Source organism: Lutra lutra, chromosome 11 (assembly GCF_902655055.1).
Source record: "Lutra lutra chromosome 11, mLutLut1.2, whole genome shotgun sequence".
Taxonomy (NCBI): Eukaryota; Metazoa; Chordata; class Mammalia; order Carnivora; family Mustelidae; genus Lutra; species Lutra lutra.
In genome coordinates this window covers 36,969,947-36,977,300 of record NC_062288.1, presented here as the reverse complement: position 1 = coordinate 36,977,300, position 7,354 = coordinate 36,969,947, and the positions used below count along the sequence as shown (strand labels likewise).

General features: G+C 41.0%; 1 pseudogene; it reads right to left on the bottom strand.

Moving 5' to 3' along the window:
* Positions 1-543: 543 nt before the first annotated feature.
* Positions 544-7,116, bottom strand: LOC125080741 (glyceraldehyde-3-phosphate dehydrogenase-like; annotated as a pseudogene).
* Between the last annotated feature and the right edge of the window lie 238 nt (positions 7,117-7,354).

The following is a 7,354-nucleotide window of genomic DNA, read 5'->3' as shown; positions in this document are numbered from 1 at the left end:
AGAAAGAAAGAAAGAAAGAAAATCTTTAAAAAATGAAAGTCTGGTGACTCAGTTTCAGAAGACTGTCCAAAATTGAAGACCAGTCATTTAGGCCAACTTTGTTCAGAAAATTTTTTATACAGGGGTACCTGGGTGGCTCAGTCGTTAAGTGTCCAACTCTTGATTGCAGCTCAGGTCTTGATTTCAGGGTCATGAGACTAGGCCCTGTATCAGGCTCTGCCCTGGGTGTGAAGCCTGCTTAGGATTCTCTCTCTCCCTCTCCCTTTACCCGCCCCCCCCGCCCCCCTACCTCCCTGCCTTCATGGGCACACGCTTGCTCTCTCTCTAAAAAAAAAAAAAGAAGAAGAAAAGAAAATTGTTTTACCAAAATATCTTAGACAGTTGATATCTGAGTCAGTCAGATTCTTTCTCAACCTTCCATGTGTATAGGCTGCAGTCCTAAGGTTCACCCTTCCCTTGCTCCTGCCTTTAGAACCTACAGAAGTATGTTATCTGCTCCTCCTGTTTGGTTAACTTCAAGAGCTTCTAATCTTTTTATAACCAGTTCTGTTGGCTCTTATCTGGATTCCCTGTAGTGCCTTGTCAATTGTACAGTTTAACAGATCTCCACCCTCCTCCCTGGCAATTAGAAGAGCAATATAATTATTTAACAATGTGCTAGAGTCTTCTAGCAGATAAGCTCCTTAATTGGACCTTTACATCCTTTGCTGTGTGTGTGTGTGTGTGTGTGTGTGTGTGTGTGTGTAAAACATATAACCTGAAGGCTTTTCGTAAAGTTGGATTTTTACAAAATTTTCTGGACTAAATACCAAATAAGGGCCCCGAGCGTCCTTTTGTCAATAGTAACCTCCCACCCCACACCATGCTTGGAGAGACAGCTATCGTTTTCTTCAATCTGGAAAAATTAATCAGACCTATTGTTTCAGTCTTGAAGCTCTCTCTTTGTTATTTTCTCATATAATTTTACATCTTTTTCTATTCTGATGTCTTTATCTGTGTGGCTCGAGAGACAGTGAAATCTCCAATTCCATACCTCATCACAGCATGAGGGCTCTGGGTCAAGAGAGGTAAGTGTTCATCCAGGCTCTGCCCCTAACTGTGGGACCTTGCCAAGGCAGTTAATTGCTTTGGCTTTCAAATTCCTTACTTCTAAAATACCTAGAGAACACATGTTCCCCTTCAGCTTTGTACTCTGTACACCTTCACCTCTGAAACATCCTTCCTCACATTTACGGGTTTTCTGATTCATTCCCAGTAACCCAACAGAGAACTGCTTTTTTACTTTAGTTCAGTATTTGACTCTTAATTTTGCCAAATTTCTACTCATATACTTTCTTGCTAACTCTAAGTCTCAGCTTAAACTTAACATGAAGCATCTAATACATATTTCTGAATATACCCTACAGATCTGCTAACTATTCTCTATCATTTAAAAAATAGTAGTCACAAAAATTTTTCTAAATAAATAAAAATGTTAGTCATATAAATTTTGAAGTATAATTCACATTTTAAAACTGACATCGTGAATTTCTTGGTCAGCTTGTGAAGTTATTGACAACATATTTTCTAAACAAAAAAGTGGAGTAAGAGAAGAGAGAAAGGCTAGCTGTAAACAAAATTAGTTGCCCTCATTCTATGCAGGATGAATTAGGAGGGCAATAACCAGATGTATTATGTTCATGGAAAGGCAAAAAATAAATTCCAAATGTGAAATTGAAAACTCTCTCAGTCTTGGGACTTACAGGGTTCTTTTCTCCTCCGAGCCCATCTCTCCCTGGTTGCAATTTCAAGGAGAGCTGATTAGAGTAAAGCAATAGAGCTCAATATTCCAGGAAACTCCCCAGGGTCTGGGCAGGAGCCTTAAGATAGGAAGTACCTACAACTCAAGTCCAAATCCTTGCTTTATCAGATACCTCCAGCCAGGGTGAGGACCAGGTGACCACAGTGACATGCAGCAAGTAGCCCACAAATTTTACTGACCACAAGCTGCATCCCGCTCTGGAAAAACAGCCTCAGCCTCCTAACCCCATTCTGTGGTTATTCTAGGGGAAACAGAAAGGATGGGATCTTAACTTCTAGGACCAATCTGTGTTAAAATTTAGAAGAAGCTAAGTGTGTCCTTGGTGGTGTTTTCCTTTAAATTTAAGTGTATATCACAAGCTAACCCCTGTAAACTTGAGGAGAGGTGCCTCAGAAACTGCTTGGTGCTCTGGTTGATCTTCTCTCCAGTCCTTATTTCTTGGCTAGAATCAAAACCCCCATCTCAATGGATCACCTATTCTGCTTGAAGAGTCACCCTGTCTTCAGCCTCACCTTGCCTACAAGAGTGCTCTCCCTAAAAAATGTAATTCAATTGGGCTTTCTCCTAGCCTTCACTTACTCCTGATCACCCTCAGGATTCAGTCAAAGTCTTCACCATTACCTACCCAAAGTCCTCCATAATCTTGACCCTTCATACTTACCTTGGCTCACTCTACATTCTTCTTCTCCCTCCCAACAGTGTTGAACTTTTCATGTAGCTCTGAACACAAAGTACTACTTCAAATTTCTGTTACTCTAGATCCTTCTCTTGGTTCCTTACCCTCTTGTTGACTTCATTAATTCACATTCAACTCATCTGATAGATAGATACAACTTACATGCAAACTTCAAAACCTAATTATAAAAAGTTAATGGAAGGGGCGCCTGGGTGGCTCAGTGGGTTAAAGCCTCTGCCTTCGGCTCGGGTCATGGTCCCAGGGTCCTGGGATCGAGCCCCACGTCAGGCTCTCTGCTCAGCAGGGAGCCTGCTTCCTTCTCTCTCTCTCTGCCTGCCTCTCTGCCTATTTGTGATCTCTGTCTGTAAAATGAATAAATAAAATCTCTTAAAAAAAAAAGAAAGAAAGAAAACCCACAGCCTTCATTTAAAAAAAAAAGTTAATGGAAAAATAGTATTTTGTTGTTATTTGTGGATGCAAAAATTCTTATTACTAGTAATCAAGGTTTTTCATGTTTATCAGCCACATGTTTCTTATTTGAATAGTTTAATTCTTAACTTTTATCCCTTTTTCTATTTTTATAGTATTTTTTAAAAAAGCAATGCATATGAAAAAATAAAGTAAAATAAAAGCAGGGGCACCTGGCTGGCTCAGTCATTTAAGGGTCTGCCTTCAATTCAGGTCATGATCCTAGAGTCCCAGGATCGAGTCCTGCTTCAGACCTCCTGCTCAGTGGGGAGTCTGCCTCTCCCTGTCCCTCTGCCCCTCCCCACCTGCTAATGTGCTCTCTCTCTCTCTCTCTCCAATTAAAAAAAATCTTAAAAAAAAATAAAAACAGTGCATAGAATGTTTCTCTACAAAGAAGATCCGTTTGTTTGCCATGTATGGACAAAAATTTTCTTCCAACTTACTGTCTTTTAATATCCTATTTCAGTGAATACTTTTACTTCACTGTGAAGAAGTAGTTAGATCCTATCAAATTCTATTGCTGATGTTAGCTGCCTTGAGCTATTAATTATAACAGTAATAAAGGAATTATTTTCAAATGTTTAATAAATTGATACATTGCAATTGACAAGAATAATAACAAAACCCAATTTATAAATCACAGCCTTCAACACAGAGTAGGGGTTCAATAAGCCATTGCTGAGTGAAATAGTGCACAGAAGGCCAGAATCCAAGTGGTAAAGTTACAACTTTCTTGTTTCTGTTTAAGTCCTATCTTTCTTCTGACTTTAATGGCTTCAGAAGCATCAAATACAAGATGCTAAAACAAGTATCTAAGCAAGTGCCATTTTTACCTCCAGTTCCTAGTATCTCTCAGAAGATGACTGTCCCATCCGGAAGAGACCTGAGAACACCAACCAAACCTTAAGTTTTCTCCATTCCAGAAGGACACAGGAAGTATTATTTCAACCTTACCAAGACCGGTCAGTCAAACTGTATGACATTTTACTTGTTCTTTTGATTACACTTGGCCCAGAACTTCTAAAGCCCTCAGTTACTAGTACCTGCCCCCAGACCTGCTCTGATATTCTGGGCTCTTGGCACATTTGCATAGTTAAATTTGGGCTAAGTTGGCCAGAATTTTTAGGGTCATTTCCATCCCACACATTACCAGGACCTAGGTCCTGCATTAGGTCATGACTGATGTCCAGACTGAGTGGGGGAAGGGGGTTCAGTGGTGGCCTCTGGCCTCAGTTTTCCTCATGTGATTGCTTAAGGTTCTGAATTGTATTTTCCCAATATCTTTTATATAATGTGAGAGGTTAGCTTTTCTAGGAGAAATTGAACATCAAAAATATTCACAAATCATACCAAACAATATAGAAAACATTTTGGATTCCATTTTATAAAGATGATACAAAAACATAAAATTCATGCCATTACCAGATGTATTGATCACTTCTCTGGGGATGGAGTAGATCTGGAAATACATAAAGCATAGTTACCTGTAATAAGTCATAGTAAATACATATAAAAGATGAAAATAGGAAAGCTAAAACTTTTAAAGTATAACAGCTTAAGAGTCTAAAGTAAAAAGGGCAACTCAAAAGGACATAATGTAGTAGTCTTAAAAGTCACCTTTTTATAAGCAATGCCTTTGCCAATATTCTACGGCAACATGACTTGTCACACTGTTTGGCTCTGATCCAAATTCTTATCTCCAGCCACAGCCTCTCCCCTGCACTCCGGACTCCCTGAGGAATTGAGTCTGTATGCCACCAAATGCTGCCTTCTCACTTGGGAGCTTAATAGGTCTCTCGGGCTTAACACATCCAAAATGAAATCCTAAATCTCCATCTTAACATTTATTCCTCCAGTGATCTCCTTCATCTCAGTTAAGGGCTACTGTCATTTTAAGTGTACCAAAAATCAAAAGCTTATACTCTTGACTCCTTACGCTCTTTCTCTCTAACATCCAATCCATCACCAAATCCACCTCCATTGTTATCATCCTGGTCCAAGTCACATCATCTTTTTCGTGGACTGTTGGAGTCTTCTCTTAACTGATCTTCCTGCTTCTGTCCTTGCCTTCTGTAGTCTGTCCTTAACCCAATAATGAAGGTGGTTGCTTTACAAGAGAAGCTAGGTTATATCACTCCTCTACTCTGACCCCTTCAGTGGTTTTCCATGTCACTCAAGGTAATATCCAATGTCTATAGCCTACTCACCCCCCACCACCTCCCAAACCTATTTTGCCCATTCTCTGCTTTCTGAAGAGCTACTATGATCTTGATATGTTACTACTTTCTAAAATATAAAGTTAGTCTTTCAACTAAGACTAACCATATAGCAGAGAGTTGCATATCAGAACAATAAACAGATGTCAACTGAAACTAACACTCCTGGTACAGTTGTATCTTGTGTTATCCAGTAACATACATTCTGCCAAATCAAACTTAACAGAGACCTTCAGAGCTAGATGGGAAGAACTCATCAAACTGTACTACAGCTTTGGGGAGGGGGAACAGAGTCATCCACTAATTTACACACACACACACACACACACACACACACACACACATTTCTTTTTTGTGGTAGAAACGTGTGAAATCTAGTCTTTTAGCAATTTGGAAGTATGTAATACAGCATTGTCTATAAAAAGTATGCTATGTGTTAGATCTTCAAAATTTATTCATCTTTTAGTTGCAAGTTTGTATCTTTTAACAACATTTACCCAGTTCCCCCAGCCCCTGGTAACCATCATTCTTCTACAAATTTGTCCGTTCTACAAGTTCCACATATAGGTGATACCATACAATATTTATCTTTGATGGGCTTATCTCACTAAGTATAATGCCCTAAAGGTCCATCCATTTTATTGCTAATGGCAGGATTTTCTTTCTTCTCATGGCTGAGTAATATTTCATTGTATATATATATACCAAAACTTTTATATCCATTCATCCACTGATAGGCACTTAGGTTGTTTCCATATCTTGGCTATTGTGAATAATACTGTAATAAACAGAGGAGTGCAGATTTCTTTTCTTTTTCTTTCTCTTTTTCTCCCCTTCCCCCTTCTTCTTCTTCTCTTTGGCTGGGTACTATATACTTATTGATGGTACATGACAAGGTAGAGCTTCCCAAGTCCCTGCTTTTCTTCAGGGCATCTGGGATGGAAACTAAGGAGATTAGAAGATACTCAGTATGTTGGGGAATGAGTTGTGGCTAGGACTCCCCAAGAGCTGAGGGCCTCTCTCTTCTTGTTTTCTTGCTAGGCTGGTCCAGAGGGTCTTTACCCCTTGGAGGCCATGTGGACCATAAGGTCTACCACCTTGTTGCTGTAGCCAAATTCATTGTCATACAAGGAAATGAGCTTGACGAAGTGGTCATTGAGAGCAATGCCAACCCCAGGATCAAAGATGGAGGAGTGCCCGTCACTGTTAAAGTTATGCGAGACTACCTGGTACTTGGTATAGCCCAGGGTGCCCTTGAGGGGGCCCTGTTGTGCCTGCTTCACCTGATTCTTGATGTCTTCATATTTGGCAGCTTTCTCCAGGTGACAGGTCAGATCCACAACTGAGATATTGGGGGTGGGAACATAGAAGGCCATGCCAGTGAGCTTCCCATTCAGTTCAGGGATGACCTTGCCTACAGCCTTGGCAGTGCCAGTAGAAGAAGGGATGGTGTTCTAGGCAGCCCCTCAGCCATCACACCACAGCTTCCCAGAGGGGCTGTTCATGATCTTCTGGGTGGCAGTGATGGCAAGGACTGTGCTTATGAGTCCCCTCGATGATACCGAAGTTGAAATGGATGACCTTGGCCAGAGGGGCCAAGCAATTAATGGTTCAGAAGGCATTGCTGACAATCTTGAGGGTGTTGTCGTACTTCTCCTGGTTCACACTCATCACAAACATGGGGGTATCAGCAGAAGGGGCAGAGATGATGACCCTCTTGACCCAATGCTTCAGGTGAGCCCCAGCATTCTCCATGGTGGTGAGGACCCCAGTGGACTCCACAACATACTCAGCTCCAGCATCACCCCATTTGGTGTTGGCAGGATCTCACTCCCGGAAGATGGAGATGGGCTTTCCATTGATAACAACATTCCTGTTCTCAGCCTTGACTGTGCCATGGAAACTGCCAGGGTGGAATCATACTAGAACATGTAAACCATGTAGTTGAAGTCAATGAAAGGTCATTGATGCTGACAATATCCACTCTGCCGCATGTAAAAGCAGCTCTGGTGACCAGGCATACAATATGGCCAAGTCCGTTTACTCCAATTTTCACCACCGTGTCTTGGGTATGTGGCTGGTACTGAATATGTGTACCAGAATATGTGGCTGTCTGTCAAACAGGGAGGAGCAGAGAGCCCAGATTTCTTTTCAAAATCCTGTTTTCATATCCTTTGGATACATACCTAGGAG